Source organism: Ipomoea nil, unplaced genomic scaffold, assembly GCF_001879475.1.
Source record: "Ipomoea nil cultivar Tokyo-kokei standard unplaced genomic scaffold, Asagao_1.1 scaffold0146, whole genome shotgun sequence".
NCBI classification, from domain to species: domain Eukaryota; kingdom Viridiplantae; phylum Streptophyta; class Magnoliopsida; order Solanales; family Convolvulaceae; genus Ipomoea; species Ipomoea nil.
In genome coordinates, this window is record NW_017616574.1 from 3612588 (window position 1) to 3634201 (window position 21614).

A 21614-nucleotide genomic window follows, 5' to 3' on the forward strand; every position below is an offset into this window, starting at 1 on the left:
GCCGTCCGCTCCCCGCCGACGGACCGCCACCACAGTCGGCCAACAAACCGCACACTGCCGCCACAACCCGGTTGCCGCCCGTCATTCGCCCACTGCCGCGCCCGGCCTCCACCCGCTGCCAGCACCACCTGCTCTGCCCAGGCCAACACACCCTGTCATCGACTCCGGAACGACGAGCCACGCCGCCCCCTTCACCGCCGGAGAAGCCTCGTCACCGGAACCCTTCGCCGGAGCTTCGCCGGAAAATCATCACCGAGAAAAGAAACACCACCACCTAGGGAGACCTCAAAATGCTTAAAAAGCCCGTTGGTACTCGAATCCCGGAATGGAACAACGCCGATTACACGGTAATCGGAGGTAAAGCCCTCGAACCCGACCAAGTCTCTCCGGAGTTGGTCGATATGCTTAAATTTCAAGGGCTCCTGGATGCCTATCTCGCAATCAAGGGGGATACATACCCCGAATTGGTGAAAGAATTCTATCACCATTTGGTAACGGTCAAGCGGGGTGATAAATTGGAAATCACCGCCAAGGTCCGAGGCAAGGAGATCATACTCTCCGAAGGCCGCTTGGCCAAACTCTTGAAACTGACCACCACGGGTGTGTCAGATTACGACCGAAAAGGGTGGATCGGTACCCAAGACACGGGGTATAAGAATTACCTCGGGTACCTACTCGGGAAGGAAGAAGGCTTCACCTCGGCCACCTGGCCAAACAGGAAATGGCTAACCACTAAACAAAAGATACTAGTTATGATTGTGACTGATAGCCTGTTGCCCACGAACAACAAAAGCAAAGATGTGGGAAGCCTAGAGTGCACATTTGCCTACTTCCTAAAACACAAAATCAAGTTCAACCTACCGGCCCTTATGTTGAAACACATGGAGTTTTACAAGACTAGCAACCGGCTTAGTCTACCTTACGGGATGATCCTAAGTTGGATCATGGAGAAAAAGGGAGTGGACCTGAGCCACACGGAGATCAAGCCCGTGAGCAGTATGGTTTTCAATGCCCAAAACCTCCGCCGCAATGACATCTACTACACCCACGCGCGGGGGGGGGGGGGGGGGGGAGAGACAATACATCACCCTCGAGGAGGTTTGTCTTAAGCTCGAAGAGGAACGAAGGGAGTTGGTTGACCAACTGGATATCTCCAACAAAAAGCTAAAACGGGCAATGCAAGAATGTGGGGGACTGGAAGGACATGAGGAGCAAGAAGAGGATAGCGAACCTAACCCACCTGCGCCCGCACGAGAAAGGGGAAACCCAGAGGGCCGAAATGAAGAATCTGTGAATGAGCGCATCCTCGCGCAACTTACCCAGCAAAACCAAATCATGGATGAAGGGTTCTCATCCCTAATCCACGCGACACACGCGTTAGATCAAAGGGTGGCAGCAATCGAGGCCATGTTGGGCACACTCGGGGCATCCAGCTCGGGAGCAGGAAACCAAGGTAGACCCCAAACTTTCCAAACACCACCTCACCAAAGATCCAATTTACCCCAGCAAAAACGACACGTGGAGCCGCATTTCCTAACCAGGAGGCCAAAATACGTGACGTCCAGGGGTGAAAGAACGGGTCCACGCACCGGCTTCGGGGACGAAGCCTCTCGTAAGGGGGGGGGGGGGGGAGGGTGTAACACCCCGTGTTACGGCCTCTAACCCAAACTAAATATTTAATTACTTACACTAAAAAGAGAATTAAAATCCATTAATTAACTGGGGATGGTCCACCATAGTCCATGGACCCTTATCCCTAAAACCAACCCCCTAGTCCTATAAGAAATAGAACTAGCAAACCCATACCATTCAAACCCTAATTAGGACTCTTAGATATATAAATAGGGACATAAGAGTCACCTAGAAGTCACACCACAATAGATATCACCACACAAGAATTTCCAAGAATTCTCTTATCACCAACGTAGGAGAAATCAAGAAGAAGAGATCTTAGAGAAAGAACCTTAATAGCCAAGGAATCTAATTAAGGCTAAGAGGTAACCCATGTCTCAACAAAACCTATTTTCTTTGCTATAATCTTCTTCTTTGGCTTCCTCTCTATGCTTGTGTCTTGATAAATCTTTTATGATGATTATGATATGTCCTTGATAATTGATGAGATGATCTTATGTGTTGGTCTTGATAATTACAAGAAGATCTTGATAATTGTGTGATGTTCTTGATTTTAAAAGATAAACTATGACTTTGATGATTTGAATATGATTAGAGCCCTAGGTTAAATTGGGGATTTCGTATTGTGATATTCTTAATATAATTGGGTGGGATTTTGCATGTTCGGGTGTTAATTATGTTTAGAAGTCATGTTAGGATGTGTTCATTGTGATTCTTGGTTTTGATCCGTTATTTGACTACGTGGTGTTGTCGTTTATGTTTAAAAGTGTCTAAATATGATTTCGGGTTCCACGGAAAATCCCAAGACCAAAATATTGAAAAAGAGTCAGTGGGGGGGTAGGGGGACCCGCCACCTACCCGCTGCCCGATTTGGCCTCGCCGGCAGCGGGCAGACGTCTGCCCGCCGGGCACCCGCTGCCCGGAGATTCGCCGCCGGCGGGTGGTCCTCCACCCGTTGGATTTTTCCCACCTTGGGATTTTGGCTTCCCCGTTTGATGTTCCCCGACCCTCGTGGTGTCCCGACGGACTCCGTTTATCGTGCCTAAGTCTAGTTTGATGTTTCGGGTGCCGTTCATAGGATAAAAGAGTCTTGTGTATTGCATGCTAGTTGAATTGGTACCCCGTTGACCTAGGCGAAAGATGCATGAACCCTTAAGATATTTCCTAGTACGTGGATGAACCCACATAGGTTTCTTTATACGTTTTCTCCCCTTTCCCAATGTGTTAATGTGAATTGCATGTGCTTGCTACGTGATATGTGTGCATGACTCTTGGCTGCGGTCAAGTCGGTTCTCATAGGCTGCAGTCCACCGACTGAGCTCGTCAGCGGTGTGTAGGGCTGCAGTTCACCAAGTGGGCCTCGTGTGTTGTAGTCCACCGACTAAACGCGTCAGCGGTGCGTAGGGCTACAGGCCACGAGGAAGGCCATAGTCCACCGACTGAGCTCGTCAGCGGTGTGTAGGGCTATGGTCGGCTGCGATCCACCGACTGAGCTTGACAGCGGTGTGTAGGGTCGTAGTCCCCAAAGGAAAATCATAGTCCACTGATATGAACCTAGTCCAAGTTTCAAATAAAGATGGAATATTGTCCCAAGATTACTCTCAATGCAAGGATAGAGATGGATCAAAATACCTTAGACCTCACGAGAAACCCTTTGTCTCGAATCCTCAAAGACTTAGAAGAATCCCATGTAGCTTCAAGTACCTCGATGATGCAATCTTCAATCAACTAGAGTCGGATCTAGTTTCCTTCGATTCAAGAACGAGTCCACGAACCTAAATCTAAGGTTGAAGAAAGGAAGATTGATTCGAGTCCACGAATCAATTTGCTAGTCGAGTCCACGACTAGCAACTAATTGAGTCCACAATTAGCCATAAGGTTTCTTACACAAGTGTAAAGAAAAACTTAAGAATTTTATTGAATTAAAGCCTCTCAAAACTGATATGGATGTGCCCTATTTATAGGTATAGGGCAGCATTGTAATCTAAATACAATGGGAAAAAGAGTCCTAAACCTAATCTAGAAAACAAGTAAATAGAGTTTTATTTAGAAAAGGATTTAAGGAATCCTTTCTAAATACAACTAGTGTTTTCTCTTTTATGCCAAACAATTTAAATTAATGATGACCAAAAATAATAGGGCTGATTTGGACCTAATTTAATCACCAAAATCAGCACTTAAACAATTATAAAAAGCCTTGAGTTCTTCGCCATCATTTGCAATTGGGCTTGAATTGGATTTCCACCATTTTTGAACATAACCAATAAAGAGTTGTCTTAATTGTTTGGACTTAGACCTTGTGATTGGCCTAACTTGTACTCTTAATGGATCTTCAGTAGTTTGGGTTGCATTATCCTCCCCTTCTTGAAAATGATTCGTCCTCGAATCTGTGCAATCATATGGAGACAAGTCTGAAACATTGAAAGTAGAAGAGACATTGTATTCTCCTCTAAGATCAACCTTATATGCGTTATCTCCAATCCGTGATATAACTTGAAATGGGCCATCTCCACGTTGGTTCAGCTTTGACTTTCTTTCGCAGGGAAAACGGTCTTTGCGCAAGTGAATCCACACCCAATCTCCAGGCTCGAATGTGATCTTTTTCCTTGTCTTGTTCACTCGAGCAGCTATTTGTTCGTTCTTTTTCTCAATTTGTTCTTTGACTTTAACATGCATCTCCTTGATCTTCTTGGCACGTTCTTCTCCATCTAAGCTATCCTGCGGATTGTAAGGCAAAGCAAGTAAGTCTATGGGAGATAACGGATTGAAAACATACACAACTTCAAAAGGAGACATGTTAGTGGTTGAATGTATTACACGATTATAAGCGAATTCAACATGAGGCAAACATTCTTCCCATGATTTTAGATTTTTAGAGATCACACTTCCAAGTAATTGGGATAAGGTTCTATTAACTACTTCTGTTTGTCCATCAGTTTGAGGATGACAAGTAGTAGAAAATAGCAACTTAGTCCCAATTTTTGCCCACAGAACACGCCAAAAGTGGCTAAGAAATTTAGAATCTCTATCAGAAACAATAGTCTTAGGGATGCCATGCAATTTAACAATCTCAGCAAAGAAAAGATTAGCAATATGAGTTGCATCATCAGTTTTGGTGCAAGCAATAAATCTAGCCATCTTACTAAAACGATCAACTACAACAAAAATAGAATCTTTTCTCTTAGAACTCATAGGTAACCCTAGAACAAAATCCATAGAAATATCAAGCCACGGGCCGCTAGGAACAGAAAGTGGTGTGTAAAGCCCTTGGGGAAGTGATTTGGACTTAGCATGGTGACATGTAGTACAATTCACAAAAGTCTCAACGTCTTTTTTCATTCTAGGCCAATAGAAGTGTTCATGCAACGCATCATAGGTTTTAGAAATACCGAAGTGTCCCATAAGACCACCTCCATGTGATTCAGTGATCAAACTCACACGCAAGGAACAATTAGGAATGCACACTTTATTTTCCTTAACCAAAAACCCATCTGACAAGTAAAACTTTCCCAAAGGAGATCGTACACAAGAGGTGTAGATCTCGCCAAACACTGAATCACTAGCATAGAGAGACTTAATGAAATCAAAACCAAGAAACTTAGCATGTAAAGTAGCAAGTAAAGTATATCTCCTAGATAAAGCATCAACCACTTTGTTTTCCGTACCTTTCTTGTAGGCAATTTTATAAGGAAAAGCTTCAATGAACTCGAGCCATTTAGCATGTCTCTTATTCAACTTACCTTGGCCTTTCAAATGTTTTAAGGCTTCATGATCAGTGTGTAAAATAAAGTCTTTAAACCATAAATAATGTTGCCAAGTTTCCAAGGCTCTTATAATGGCATAAAGTTCTTTATCATATGTGGGATAGTTGAGTGTTGCGCCACCCAAATTCTCACTAAAATAGGCAATGGGGCGTTTATCCTGCATCAGTACAGCACCAATTCCAATGCCAGAAGCATCACATTCTAGTTCAAAAGTTTTATCAAAACAAGGCAAAACTAGAACAGGAGCGGTGGTGAGTTTCTCTTTCAATGTAGCAAAAGCTTGTTCCTGTTTAGGCCCCCATTTGAAGATGGTGTCTTTCTTAATCAACTCATGCATAAGGGCTGCTATGGAGCTGAAATCACGAACAAACTTTCTGTAGAAACCTGCCAGTCCAAGAAAACTACGCAAGTTAGATACATTAGTTGGCGTTGGCCAACTTGTGATAGCTTCAACCTTTTTTGAATCCATGGTCACACCTTCTAAACTAACATGAAATCCTAAAAACTCAACACTCTCAGACATAAAAGAACACTTCTCAAGATTGACATACAACTGTGCAGCCCTAAGTTCAAGAAAAACTAATCGAAGGTGTTTCAAGTGTTTTTCTTGTGACTTGCTATAAATCAGAATATCATCAAAGTAAACAACAACAAAATTACCAATAAATTTCCTCAAAACATGGTTCATAAGCCTCATGAGTGTGCTAGGGGCATTAGTTAAGCCAAAAGGCATGACTAACCACTCATATAAACCATGCTTTGTTTTAAAGGCTGTTTTCCACTCATCACCTTCTTTCATCCTGATTTGATGATATCTTCGTTTCAAATGCACCTTGCTAAAGTACTTAGCTCCATAAAGTTCATCATGCATATCATCAAGTCGAGGAATAGAAAATCTATACTTAATAGTTATATTGTTGATTGCACGACAATCAACACACATTCTCCATGTACCGTCTCTTTTTGGGACAATGAGCAATGGAACGGCACACGGACTCAAGCTTTCTCGAATATGTCCAATTTCAAGAAGCTCTTCAACCTGTTTCTGGATTTCCTTTGCTTCCACGGGATTGGTTTTGTAGGCTGGTCGGTTTGGCAAGGTAGATCCAGGGACAAAGTCGATTTGATGCTCAATCCCTCTAAGTGGTGGCAATCCTTTTGGCATCTCTTTAGGGAATAAATCTGAAAAATCAGCAAGCAATTCATCAATAGAGGCATTACGAAAACAAGATTCAGAGTGTAACACAAGAGAAGAATCAAGATAAGTGGTAAGCTTATGAATGAAAAGTAAGTTAAACGTGTCTCCCCTTCTTATTGCCTTCTTAATGTCATTTTTTGTTGCAAGAAGAGAGGGCTGATGTGGTGATTCCTTTGCTGGGTTTTGAGATGAAAATGGCGTGGAAAGGGATATTGGAGGAGGTGGAGGCTTTGATTTTGGATAAGGGGGTATATGGCACTGATTTCGCCTATTTTGATGCCTTCCTTGATTTCAATAGTATTTCTTCCACCTGTTTAGGAGTCAAAGGAGACAAGACATATCTAATTCCATCCATGTGAAACACATAAGTGTTCATCATTCCATCAAAAGTGATTTTTATATCAAATTGCCACGGTCTACCTAACAGCACATGAGCAGCCTGCATTGGGACAATATCACACAAAATTTCATCAGAGTAACTGTTAATAGATAAAGGAATAAGAGCCTGCTTTGTTACTCTAACTTCTCCTGCATCGGTTAACCATTGCAAACGATATGGATTAGGGTGATCAAGCAAAGGTAATTGAAGAAATTTAACCATAGCTGCACTAGCCACATTTGTGCAACTTCCAGAATCTATTATCACAGTACAAGCATTCCCTCTAATTGACCCTTTAGCATAAAATATATTTTCTCTTTGAGACTCATCTTCTTTTAAAGGATGAACATTCAAAACCTTCTTAACAACAAGAGTATGAACAGACTCACTATCAGCATATTCATAATCAAAATCTAAAGGTAAAGGTGGTTCCTCCTCAACATGCTCATTGGGGGTTTCCAAATGGTCACTAACCTCATCCTCAGACTCATATTCAAGACAAGAGGCAAACTTTTCACATTGTTATGTTATCTTAACTACCCTCTTGTAAAGACAATCACGAGCCATATGGCCTCTTCCATTACATCTATAACAAATCAATTCTCTATCACGTTGAGGCCTCACTGCCTCACTTACCTTTTCCTTACCTTTGTCTCGTGAATCATCTCTTGGAAGAGGGCGTTCATCACGCCTTTGAGGGGTAGAACGAGTGTTGTTCCATCTTGATGCACCATTGTTGGGCTTGTACATCTTCATCTCTTTGATTTTTACTTCAGATTCGCATGCGGCATACAAGGCATCATCAAGGGTGTCATATCTTTGTGTACTCATTCCCCACCGGATTTCATTGTTCAATCCATGTAAGAAACGAGCAATAGTTCTTGCCTCTTCTTCATGTATGTCCCCTTGATCAAGCAAAATATTGATTGTTCGGTGATAGTCATCAACCGACATTGATCCTTGAATAGTTCCCTGCAATTTTCTTTCAAGATCATAGAAAAAAGATTTAGGGCGAAAGGTTAGGCGCATATCTTCCCTTACTTGAACCCAAGATTCATAGGGAATAAAATCAGCAACTCTCTCCCTATTTCTTTTTCTCCACCAAGATACTGCATACCCCTTAAAAGATGTAGCAACTAGCCTAATTTTTGTAACATCAGAATAGTGCTTTAAATCAAAAAGTATTTCAACAGCATTCTCCCATTCTATATACTCTGTTGGTCCCTTCTCACCAGAGAAGTTAGGAATTTCAAGTTTAATGTTTCCTAACTCCTCATTAGGATGTTGGATCCTTTGACATCTAGGATCCACTCTCCCTGCTGGTGGCAGGTGTCGCTCATCATTGTGTGGTGGTTGCACTTGCTGTGAGCGTTGCTCCAGATTAGTCATTCGTGTGAGTAACCTGTCCATGGCGATGGTTAGAGCATCTATTTTTTCTTCCAATGTCTGGGGTGGGTTTGGAACTTGTTCATCCATCTGTACAGGAAAAAAAAATTCTAAACAAAAAGATGTGTGAGTAGACACGTTAGTGAAACCAAAAAGTTGGCTCGCTCCCTCACTATTCTCAGCTCGCAGGTAAGAGGTGGATTATATAGCTCTGGGGGTGCACTACACACTCTTACAAACACACACTCCACTCGTGTATCGCTCAAGGTGGCAGATACTCTCACCAGCCTTTTTTCAAAAAGGAAAATTCTAGTCCGATACTCAGGTTGATATGGATTCAACCTCAAAGTTCAAGAAAACGTACCTTGGAAGACTTCACAAGCCTTTGAGAGTAAGGGTGTATCGCGAGATAGGTAATAAAATTGAGAGCAAGAAGCAAAGAAAAAGGACAATACGAGCAAAGAAACTAAATAAGATTTGAAAGAAAAAGGAAACCAAAGAAGGAAGTATGGCAGAAAGATATGCAAGACCAATATCAACAAATAGAGACAAATAGAATGTAAGAGGGGTTCAAGTATACCACAACTAAATAGGAATCTATCAAGAACTCCTTCCAACCTTATACTTTTCCCCTTCCTTTTCCCACCAAGATTCTCCTACCAACCTTATTCTTTCCCCAACCTTCTTCTTCTTCTTCTTCTTCTTTTGCTTTCTCTTTTTTTTTTTTTTTTTTTTGCTTTTTATTTTTTGATAAGTAACCTCCAAATAACTACGGTAAATATCAACAAAAATTTCGGACCAAGAGGATCCACACAACCCCTTCAAAACAGAATCAAGAATTTCAAGAATCGCCTAGAAAAATATAAACAATGCCCTGACTTTGAAGATCAATATCTCACTAACCATAAGGAATTAGACAATGTATAATATATAAAACGAACGCACCAGAAGAGATCTACAACATATCCAAATTTCAGATAAAACTAACCAGTGGATCTCGAGATATAGGTAATTCTTTGAAAATGGTCACAGTTTGCGGAAATCTAGACAGGGTGTGATTGAGATGTGATTGCGCGTAAATGAGCTTTGGATATAGGTAAGGGTGAGATGGGGTTGTTTTCTTGACAGAATATGTGGTAATATGGTGCTTAGGAGGTGTGAGGTCTCGTTGATATTGGACGGGAAAAAGGGAAAACACTTTCGGGATTGTTTTTCAAGAAACTGGAGAACATGTATCAAGATTCAAGAACACAATCAAGAATGCAAAAGAAAATTTTTTGGGGTTTTTTTTTTTTTTAAAAAAAAGTAGTATGTAAGATAATAACGAGATAAACCTAGGGAACCAAAGAAACCAAATTTCAAATGATAATGAGACAAACCTAGGCTCTGAATACCAAATTGATATGAACCTAGTCCAAGGTTCAAATAAAGATGGAATATTGTCCCAAGATTACTATCAATGCAAGGATAGAGATGGATCAAAATACCTTAGACCTCACGAGAAACCCTTTGTCTCGAATCCTCAAAGACTTAGAAGAATCCCATGTAGCTTCAAGTACCTCGATGATGCAATCTTCAATCAACTAGAGTCGGATCTAGTTTCCTTCGATTCAAGAACGAGTCCACGAACCTAAATCTAAGGTTGAAGAAAGGAAGATTGATTCGAGTCCACGAATCAATTTTCTAGTCGAGTCCACGACTAGCCACTAATTGAGTCCACAATTAGCCATAAGGTTTCTTACACAAGTGTAAAGAAAAACTTAAGAATTTTATTGAATTAAAGCCTCTCAAAACTGATATGGATGTGCCCTATTTATAGGTATAGGGCAGCATTGTAATCTAAATACAATGGGAAAAAGAGTGCTAAACCTAATCTAGAAAACAAGTAAATAGAGTTTTATTTAGAACAGGATTTAAGGAATCCTTTCTAAATACAACTAGTGTTTTCTCTTTTATGCCAAACAATTTAAATTAATGATGACCAAAAATAATTGGGCTGATTTGGACCTAATTTAATCACCAAAATCAGCACTTAAACAATTATAAAAAGCCTTGAGTTCTTCGCCATCATTTGCAATTGGGCTTGAATTGGATTTCCACCATTTTTGAACATAACCAATAAAGAGTTGTCTTAATTGTTTGGACTTAGACCTTGTGATTGGCCCAACTTGTACTCTTAGTGGATCTTCAGTAGTTTGGGTTGCATTATCCACCGACTAAATCCCTCAGCGGTGTGTAGGGCTATGATCAGCTACGATTCACCGACTGAGCTCGCCAGCGGTGTATAGGATCATAGTCCCCAAAAGAAGATCACAGTCCACCGACTGAACGCGTCAGCGGTGTGTAGGATTGGGGTCCGCCGTTGAATTCATCGACGGTCTATACAATTGGCTGCGGCCAATTCCTTCATGCTGCGGTATGAGGCAGGGTGCTGCGGGGCCGTGTTAGCGCTATATGCGCTAACCCTCATGTTTGGGGCATGCGATTGGTCCCATGGTGCCACCAAAGCATGCTTGTGTGACAAAGATATGGATTGAATGATGATGTGAATGACATAAAAGTAAACTGTGACCTTAGATGCATATATATATATATATATATATATATATATATATATATATATATATATATATATATATATATATATGATGTTGTCTCTATATAGTTGATTATCATTGTTGAATGTGTTTATCCCTATCTGTCGAGTCTATTCCTGGTTTTAAAGCTAGAGTCTCCTAAGAATATATCTTCCTGCTTCAAAACGATTTTTCCTATATCTATGTGTATATATATATATATATATATATATATATATATATATATATATATATATATATATATATATATATATATATATATATATATACCTATATTGTATTTTAACGCGTTAGAGTGGGTTTCCGGCATTATTCGCTGAACAGATATATTTGGCTTTAAGGCACAAATGAGTAGACTCAAGAGCGCGCTAGAGATCCAAAGCGTAGGTAGTTAGTTTTCCTTTCGGCCTGCGTGCCATGATGATGTATTGACATTGCTTTGAGGATATTTAGTTAAGTAGCCTGTGCATCTGAGTTCTCCAGCTCAGATGTGGCATAACACCCCGAACACTTACGTTTAGTAATACTCTGTTTTGGGATTTAATGAGAAATTACCTTTATTATATAAGTTTTAAAAGTTTCAAAAATCTGGGGTGTTACACGCCGGCTAGAGCCGTAGTAGCACGGGACTAGGGCACGGTCCTAGAGGAGGGCCGCCGCCTAGTCCCGGTGGAGTAGTGGGGTACATGGGGCGGACCATGAGAAGTCCCGCCCCAGGTCCCTGACTTTGATTCTGAGAAGAATCTGTGCAATGGCCCGGCCCTTGTGGCTCAGCTACGTGTCGTTTCGAGCCGAGTGTTACGGGCCCTTATGGCTCGGCTCTTCGGGACCGTCTCGACGCACGTTTTGGCTTTGATTTCGTTAAATTTGAATTAAAAACGAGTATGTTATGAAGGGTTTATTGAAGATTTGCTACACAGAGTATATATTTGCTAAGTTTACTGTGTATGAAGAATTATTTGACTATGTGATCTTATGATGTTTTATTGAGTAAAGAAGCATGATCATTTGAGAATATGATTTATTATGAAAGCATGACTAGAAGGTGATATTTGATCAATGAGAAATGAAGCATATTTTGTTGATAGAATGTGTAGATTTGCTATTTTGCAACCCGATCATGACGTTATATTCTTAAGTATTTCATGTTATTTTATACATGGTTTAGAAGCATGTTATAAGGCATTTTGACATTTTACATGTGTCATATTTCAAAAATGCATAAGGGGCCAACGTGAGTCCAAAAATACTTTCAAAAATCATAAGCATGTGGTATATCATTCTTTGATGCATTGAGAAGTAGTAGAGTTGTTGCATGTATGAGTTTGATGCATGAGATATATATTTATGTATTATCTATATCGGTGAGGTTCTGGAGGATACCGTTTGGACTATGTCCTCTCAGGAGATATGTATGGACATTGCGGTCCCAGTATATGTAATGAGGCGTATTCCCACGTTACGAGGTTGGAAACTTCCCGCCAGGCTTGGAATCCTGGTTAGGGGGTGTGCACACTAGTAGTTCGATACCTGATTCCACAGAGTTTGAACCACGAGATTGGTTCTGTAGACGGTAGGAGATATTGGGTCGGATTTATGCCATTCCCGATGGGGTAATTCACGCTTCGGTGAAACCCTAAGCCGTCTACGAGTAAAGAAAAAGAAAGAGAGTCAAAATAGACTCAAGAGAAAGAAAGAGAGTCAAAAGAGACTCAAGAGAAAGAAAGAGAGTCAAGAGAGAATCAAGAGAGTAAGAAAGAGACCTCCACAGAAGGTACTCTATTTTTATAAAGATTGTATGAGTATTTATAGTATTGCACGAGATTGCATAAGAGTATGAGTATATTATTGCATGAGATTGCATAAGAGTATGAGTATATTGTTGCATGAGATTGCATAAGAGTATGAGTATATTATTGCATGAGATTGCATAAGAGTATGAGTATATTATTGCATGAGATTGCATAAGAGTATGAGTATATATTGTTGCACGAGATTGCATAAGAGTATGAGTATATTATTGCATGAGATTGCATATGAGTATGAGTATATTATTGCCCGAGATTGCATAAGAATAAGATTATATTGTTGCACGAGATTGCATATGAGTATGTTTATAGTATTGCACTAGATTGCATAAGAATAAGAGTATATTGTTGCATGAGATTGCATATGAGTATGTTCATAGTATTGCACGAGATTGCATATGAGCATGATGTATAAGTGTTGCACGAGATTGCATATGATTATGACTATAGTATTGCACGAGATTGCATATGATTACAGCTTTGCACAAGGTTGCACATGAGTATGATTATAGCATTGCACAAGATTGCATTTGAGTAAAGTATTGCATGAGAGTACATAATGAGAATGTTGATTTATAATCATTTTGTTGTATTAGAAGTCTTGTTTATCGAATTATGATATGAGAATATGAAACCATGAGAATACCTGTTATATGGTTTATTAGCATGATCCTATCTGTAAGCATGAATTGCTTGTTAATTATTTGAGAAGTTTATATGCTGATGCATTAAAGTGAACAGTCTTATATATATATATATATATATGTATATATATGAGCATGCCAGCTGATATAATAGGGTGCAAGCATCTAGAAAGTATGTGTTAGATCTAAAGATGATTTGAGATGAGTTTATTGTTTATAAAGAAATCAAATGTTTTCAAAGTAAACGCTAGAATGCTTTACAGGGTTGAGTGTGGTTATACTTAGCTTCGTGCTAACGAGTGTTTTCCTATTTGTCTATGTGTTGCTTGCAAAACCCCTTTCAGGTGGGCCCAGCAGTGAGAAGAGATTGAGCTAGATTAGTCTCTTAGTTTGAGATGTATAAACTCTAGTTTTATTGATGATCATGTTATGGATTTTAGACTTTTTGACTCTATGTTTTTGAGGATGATGTAGACTATTGGAGTGACGTTTTTCCCCCTTATGTTTCCAGTATTTTATTTGGATGCTAGATTTTTATCTTATTTATAGTTCTACCCCTTAGCCTGTGTAATCACCACGGAGTGGTGGTTGTGGCGGTGACACTCCCACTAGTTATCAAATTAGTTATTTTATTTCCGCTGCTTAGTGATATAAATGACTGTTTAGAATTGAAATTAAGAGTTAGAAAAGTGGGGTGTTACAATAATGACATTAAAATAACCGTGTTAGAAAGCAAGTATGAATAAGAAACTATAAACTAAGCACGGCTAATAAAGCAAAGAAAAAATGAACAAGGGTTGCACCATACTTATCATTTCACGAGACAGCAAACACTCAAAAAACCGCGAAAACGGAGTCAACTTTGGCGCAACAACCTGGTCCATTTCAAGTTCTTAAGCAGGATCAACATCTTGTATCATTGTACATCTTGTTATGCTCCAAAGGTAGCTATATTTAAGGTCAGGAAAATTCGACAGGTCTTTGGATGGCCTCACAGACGCGTTTGAAATAACGTAGGTGCCAAACAGTTTAAGCCTTTCATCAAGCACATCAATCTCGTTATCGTACGACATTGCCTGCACTTTATTCCCCTACAAACAGAAAGACAAGATAATTATCAAATATTTTCACTGAGTAAGCAAGAGCCAAACCGAACTGTTGAACGGGACACTGTTTTCTTGATAATATAATTGTGGCTTACTGTACTATCCCGAAGAATAATGGGCATGTACTTTTTTCCCGGCGTTGACTTTGATTCACGAGTGTTATTTTTTCATGACTAAAACTTTGCATCTCCAATTCATCAGCTGAGGAGTAACATCCGGTATCAACACCAAACCATCCATTGCCTACAAAAGCAGAAACACAATTATAAAGGAACAAAAAAAATGAGTAACTGAGTTGCTGAAGTTGCAGACAAACTTACTTGTAATAAATGTCATGCACATGTCCATTGATGTCATGTAAGCGACGTATATTTAAAAGTGACATTTTTTTTCATGGCTTAACGTATAATATTCCGTAGGAAACAAGTGTGCAGGTCAATTACACTGACTGATGTATGCAGCGCAACCATATTTCGAACGAAGACATTAGCTCGAGCAATCGAATTGACGCGTTATCAGACTCGCGGCGTTTTCAGCAATCGATTAGCAGTCCACGACGACAATGAGTCAACTGCGACGTCACCAAGAGAGACGTACGCAGATGGGAAAAAGCGGACCTCAGTAGAAAAAACCGGCTTCGTCAAAAGAAACCGACAAAAAGAAAATCAATAACAGTAGAAAATAAACGCGATCGTAAAGCGGACACCTTGCGAAAAGTGGCGGCCAACGAAAAACGAAATCGGACAATCAGCAAAGAGCTCCAAAATAAATTTGTCGCAGTAAAGAAAAATTCGGGCAAGGTAAACAAGCAACCGAAGGCGGAATAAAAAAAATGCTACGGCAGAAGCGACCCACATCGATTCGGCTAACAGTAGAATTTCCCGCACAAATGACAGAAACATACGGTACACTCAAGAATCAGTCGTCATTTAAGGTAAAAAAACAAAAAAAAAAACAAAAAAAACAAAAAACAAAACAAAAAACAAACAAAAAAAAAACAAATGTTGTAAACCGTAATTGCACAGTGTTGAACGTATAAGTAACAATTGGCAGCAATAACTACGTTATTAAACAGCACCCAAAATTTTTACACAACCAAGCACGAAACAGACCCAATCAATTATTTATTGGAAAAAGCACAAACAGAACAACGGGTTCGTTTTGGTCAACGATTTAATTTGAACATAACCAATAACGGAAAATAAAGACGCAAACGCATGCAAAGTAAGCATTCTGACGGCACACACGATCAAACCAACAGACAACAACAAACTGTATGCCGGGCCGAAATCCCGCCGGTCCAAAACGGCACAGCAAAAGTTCGCCGCAAGTATGGGAACGTAGTAGTTCGAACCATTTGTAGAAACCGCACCGGCATAAGTACAAAACTGCTGCCCAAAACAGCCATGTATTAGTAACGAAAAACCATTTACAACACACCGGATGAGGCATGCTATAACCATACCGAAACACAAGTACACAAGCGACATGCAAAATACTGGGTATACATAAACGAATCATGCTTGTCTCACAGCGACAGTGCAACGACCATCCACCGGGGTCAGAACGCGCAGACAGCCTCCAACACCGAACAATAACCACTCACTAAAAGTAAGACGAAAAGTAAAGGGAGTAAAGGGAATCATCACGAACAAAGAACACAACATGCGAATAGAACGACGGTGTCCATGAGAAGACAAGGACAGTCGAAGTACCAGGCACAATACATGGGAAAAAAACGCACGCCGTGAATGGCATAGACGACCGTGCAGAAGCCACGTGAAGGAGAAATGAAAAGCACGGACCGTATAACAAGCGAGCAGGCGCCGACTGACAGAACAAGTGACGGTCAGTTTGGAAAGATTAACGTAAACGTGCGGTGCACGTAAAAAAAGATAATCAAATATGTTTGAGCAAAAAACACAAGCGGCAGAGTTTACGAGATCGACCAAAGTAAGGGCATATGCTGAGATAGCACGAACAGCATGCACCACCGACCAAACCTAGAAAACGCGCATAACACATGTCAACAGAGGCTAACGACACGAAGCGAAAGCCGTCGGCATTTAATATACATCATCACTGAACCACAGAAAGACGAAGCCTGAATACAGCAATAAATGAAGTCGAATACAGTACATAGAAGAAAAAAAAACAAGAAAAGAAAGGGCGAAAGTGTACCATAAATGATGAAAGCAGGAGCAAATTGATTCGTGGACTCGAATCAATCTTACTTTCTTCAACCTTAGATTTAGGTTCGTGGACTCGTTCTTGAATCGAAGGAAACTAGATCCGACTCTAGTTGATTGAAGATTGCATCATCGAGGTACTTGAAGCTACAATGGGATTCTTCCAAGTCTTTGAGGATTCGAGACAAAGGGCTTCTCGTGAGGTTTAAGGTATTTCGATCCATCTCTATTTTTACATTGAGAGCAATTCTTGGGACAATACTCATCTTATTTGAATCTTGGACTAGGTTCATATCAATTTGGTATTCAGAGCCTAGGTTTATCTTATTATCATTAGAAATTTGGTTTCTTTGGTTCCCTAGGTTTATCTCGTTCTTATCTTTATGTGAACCTTTTTTTTCGTGTCTTATTCATAAAAAAAACCCTTAAAAAAATTCCTTCGCATTCTTGATTGTGTTCTTGAATCTTGATACATGTTCTCCAGTTTCTTGAAAAACAATCCCGAAAGTGTTTTCCCTTTTTCCCATCCAATATCAACGAGACCTCACACCTCCTAAGAACCATATTACCAAAACTTCTATCAGGAAAACAACCCCATCTCACCCTTACCTATATCCAAAGCGCATTTACGCGCAATCGCGTAGCAATCACACCCTGTCCAGATTTCCGCGTTCTGTGACCAGTTTCAAAGAATGACCTATATCTCGAGATCCACTAATTAGTTTTATCTGAAATTTTGATATGTTTTAGATCTCTTCTGGGGCGTTCTATTGATATATTATAAACTTGCTAATTCCTTACGGTCATTGAGATATTGATCTTCGAAGTAAGGGCAGCGTTTCTGTTTTTCTGGGTGATTCTTGAAATTCTTGGTTTTGTTTTGAAGGGGTTGTGAGGATCCTCTTGGTCCGAAATTTTTGTTGATATTTACAGTAGTTATTTGGAGGTTACTTATAAAAAAAATCAAGAAAGTTGAAAAAAAAAACCAAAAAAAATGAGAAAGCAATAAAGAAGAAGAATAAGGTTGGGGAAAGAATCTGGTTGGTAGGAGAAATTTGGAGGGATAAGGAAGGGGAAAAGTATAAGGTTGGAAGGAGTTCTTGATATATTCTTATTTGGTTGTGGTACACTTGTACCCCTATTACATTCTATTTGTGTCTATCTTCTGATATTGGTCTTGCATATCTTTCTGCCATACTTCTTTCTTTGCTTCCCTTTTTTTTCTTTCAAATCTTGCTTAGTTTTTTTTGCTTGTATTGTCCTTTTTCTTTGCTTCTTGCTCTCAATTTTATTACCTACCTCGCGATACACCTTACTCTCAAAGGCTTGTGAAGTTTTCCAAGGTACGTTTTCTTGAACTTTGAGGTTTAATCCATACCAACTTGAGTTCCGGACATGAATTTTCCTTTTTGGAAAAAGGCTTGTGAGAGTATCTGCCACCTTGAGCGATACACGAGTGGAGTGTGTATTTGTAAGAGTGTGTAGTGCACCCCCAGAGCCATATAATCCACCTCTTACCTGTGAGCTGAGAATAGTGAGGGAGCGAGCCAACTTTTTGGTTTCACTAACGTGATTACTCACACATCTTCTTGTTTTTTTTAGATATTTTTTTTCCTATACAGATGGCTGATCAAGTTCCAAACTTTCCCCAGACATTAGAACAAAAGATAGACAGGTTACTCAAACGAATGAATAATTTGGAGCAACGCTCACAGCAAGTGCAACCACCACACAATGATGAGCGACACCTGCCACCAGTAGGAAGAGTGGATCTTATATGTCGAAGGATCCAGCAGCGTAATTGATATGAACCTAGTCCAAGGTTCAAATAAAATGGAATATTGTCCCAAGAATGCTCTCAAAACTAAAGATAGAGATGGATCAAAATACCTTAAACCTCACGAGAAACCCTTTGTCTCGAATCCTCAAAGACTTGGAAGAATCCCATGTAGCTTCAAGTACCTCGATGTTGCAATCTTCTATCAACTAGAGTCGGATCTAGTTTCCTTCGATTCAAGAACGAGTCCACGAACCTAAATCTAAGGTTGAAGAAAGTAAGATTGATTCGAGTCCACGAATCAATTTGCTAGTCGAGTCCACGACTAGCCACTAATTGAGTCCACAATTAGCCATAAGGTTTCTTACACAAGTGTAAAGAAAAACTTAAAGAGTTTTATTGAATTAAAGCCTGATCGAAACTGATATGGATGTGCCCTATTTATAGGTATAGGGGCAGCATTATAATTCTAAATACAATGGGGAAAAGAGTCCTAAACCTAATCTAGAAAACAAGTAAATAGAGTTTCATTTAGAAAGGGATTTAAGGAATCCTTTCTAAATATAAACTAGTGCTTTCTCTTTAATTCTAAACAATTTAAAATCATGATGACCACAAATAATAAAGCTAATTTGAGCCTCGGATCTTGTGATTGGCCCAATTTGTAATCTTAATGGATCCTCATTATGTTGGGCCGCATCATCCTCCCCTTCTTGAAAAATGATTCGACCTCGAATCTTATAAACATTGTCTTCGATCCGTGACATCACTTGAAACGGGCCACTATAATACTTTCCTCTATCGAATGGAATTATTATTGGAATTCCTTGATTTTTCCACCAATGATGCTTTAAGGATTTACTTTTTGGCCTTGTGATGAGCCCACTTGAGGATTTCCTTGGATTCCATGTGTGCTGGTTCCTATTATTCTCCCATTCTTGAAAAGGATTCGTCCTTGAATCCAAATCTTCAATGAAAGACAAAGTAGCAAGCTCACTTTCTGTTTTAGCACGCTCATGGAACTTTTTCTTGGGATGCTTGACACGAGTCGCTCCAATCATCATCCTACAATCAACAAGTAAGGCAATTAAGTCTAATGACACATCATGGAATTTAAACATTCTGGATAGTAATAGATCAGCAAAACGAGACATATTAAATTTAGCCATCTTGTTTGAATTTTCAACAAGCACAACATCTTTCCTTCTAGAGCTTAAGGCTAAACCAAACACAAAATCCATGGAAATATCAAGTAATGATTTAGATGCATTGTGGTGGTAAGTAGCACAATTATGAACATAAGATTCTACATCTTTTTTCTTCTTTGGCCAATGAAAATATCCATGCAAAACATCATCACTCTTTGGAAAACCAAATTGTCCCTCATGTGAATCAACAGTTAAACCATTGCTCAAATCAAAGCAAAAAGTGCCAATCCCGTTGACTTTGAACCAAAACCCCTTGTGCAAGTAGTATTTGCCATAAGAAGTTTTCAAATGTGCCTTATAACTTCCAAGTGATTCCTTATCTCTATCAAATAAAGTTTTAGTAAAATCAAAATTAAGGAATCTTGGATGTATGGAGGCAAACAAATTTCTAACACATCTGGCAAGTAGGTCATTAATAGAAACATGGCAAACAAATCTAGAGAATTTTAATGCATGCTTTTGAAATAAAAGTGAGTAAATAGTTACTCCCCTTCTTTTCTCTTGCTTATTATCCTTTTTTGTTAGCAAGCGAGGCTGCACTTTGATAGGTATGGCTGGTTCTTTGCACTGTACCACTGATAGCGGTTCCTTTGTTTGGCTACAAACTAAGTTAGAGGACTGGAGTGGTGACTCCAATTCTAAACGTGGAGGTTCCAGTTTGCTCTCTTTGATTTCTTCTTTCTTCAAGGCTGGTTTGAGAACTTGCTTCGATCTCAATTGAATTTCTTCTACTTGTTTTGGAAGTAGAGGCTTAAGCACATGTATAAATCTATTATAGGTGACATTGCATGTGTTGTTGAGTGCATTATAATAAAAATGTCTATTATTTTGCCATGACCTTCCAAGTGAAACATGTGCAGTACGCATTGGCACAATATCGCATAGAACCTCATCATAATACTTGCCAATACAAAAAGGAATAAAAACTTGTTTAGTCACTCTCAAATCCCCAGAATCAATAAGATTATATGATTGGGGGTGATTGATAAGAGGTAACTTAAGTGATGCGGCCCAACATATGAAGATCCATTAAGAGTACTAATTGGGCCAATCACAAGGCCCAAGTCCAAACAATTAAGGCAACTATTCATTGGTGATGTTCAAAGATGGTGGAAATCCAAGTCAAGCCTATTTGCAAAATATGAAGAAGAACTCAAGGCTTTTTTATAATTGTTTAAGTGCTGATTTTGGTGATTAAATTAGGCCCAAATCAGCCCTATTATTTTTGGTCATCATTAATTTAAATTGTTTGGAATTAAAGAGAAAACACTAGTTGTATTTAGAAAGGATTCCTTAAATCCTTTTCTAAATAAAACTCTATTTACTTGTTTTCTAGATTAGGTTTAGGACTCTTTTTTCCATTGTATTTAGAATTATAATGCTGCCCCTATACCTATAAATAGGGTGCATCCATATCAGTTTCAGGCAGGCTTTAATTCAATAAAATTCTTAAGTTTTTCTTTACACTTGTGTAAGAAACCTTATGGCTAATTGTGGACTCAATTAGTGGCTAGTCGTGGACTCGACTAGCAAATTGATTCGTGGACTCGAATCAATCTTACTTTCTTCAACCTTAGATTTAGGTTCGTGGACTCGTTCTTGAATCGAAGGAAACTAGATCCGACTCTAGTTGATTGAAGATTGCAACATCGAGGTACTTGAAGCTACATGGGATTCTTCCAAGTCTTTGAGGATTCGAGACAAAGGGTTTCTCGTGAGGTTTAAGGTATTTTGATCCATCTCTATCTTTACATTGAGAGTAATCTTGGGACAATATTCCATCTTATTTGAACCTTGGATTAGGTTCATATCAATTTGGTATTCAGAGCCTAGGTTTATCTCATTATCATTAGAAATTTGGTTTCTTTGTTTTTCTAGGTTTATCTCGTTTTTATCTTACAACTACTTTTTTTTCGTGTCTTATTC

The 21614-nt window shown here is 39.4% G+C and overlaps 1 pseudogene; it reads right to left on the reverse strand.

The window, feature by feature from the left end:
• The window catches only part of LOC109174401, a 41420-nt pseudogene extending 37112 nt beyond the window's left edge, over positions 1-4308 (reverse strand).
• Positions 4309-21614: the final 17306 nt, after the last annotated feature.